The sequence below is a fragment of the Cetorhinus maximus genome, unplaced genomic scaffold (genome assembly GCF_964194155.1).
Source record: "Cetorhinus maximus unplaced genomic scaffold, sCetMax3.hap1.1 HAP1_SCAFFOLD_4128, whole genome shotgun sequence".
Taxonomy (NCBI): Eukaryota; Metazoa; Chordata; class Chondrichthyes; order Lamniformes; family Cetorhinidae; genus Cetorhinus; species Cetorhinus maximus.
The window spans coordinates 7,501-8,151 of NW_027600033.1; positions in this window are offsets into that span (position 1 = coordinate 7,501).

Sequence of the window (651 nt, forward strand, 5' to 3'; positions counted from 1 at the left end):
CGCAATTTGCCTGCCGTTCAGAGACCAAGTCCAATTGGTTAACCATTTCTCTTGAAAACACTTTGCCTCTCCGCCAGAGACTAAGTCCAATTGGTTAACCATTTCTCAGGAAAACGCTTTGCCTCTCTGCCAGAGACTAAGTCCAATTGGTTAACCATTTCTCTTGAAAACACTTTGCCTCTCTGCCAGAGACTAAGTCCAATTGGTTATCCATTTCTCGTGAAAACACTTTGCCTCTCTGCCAGAGACTAAGTCCAATTGGTTAACCATTTCTCAGGAAAACACTTTGCCTCTCTGCCAGAGACTAAGTCCAATTGGTTAACCATTTCTCGTGAAAACACTTTGTCTCTCCGCCAGAGACTAAGTCCAATTGGTTAATCATTTCTCAAGGCCACAATTTGCCTGCCGTTCAGAGACCAAGTCCAATTGGTTAACCATTTCTCTTGAAATCACTTTGCCTCTCTGCCAGAGACTAAGTCCAATTGGTTAACCATTTCTCTTGAAAACACTTTGCCTCTCTGCCAGAGACTAAGTCCATTTGGTTAACCATTTCTCTTGAAAACACTTTGTCTCTCCGCCAGAGACTAAGTCCAATTGGTTAACCATTTCTCGTGAAAACACTTTGTCTCTCCGCCAGAGACTAAGTCCAAT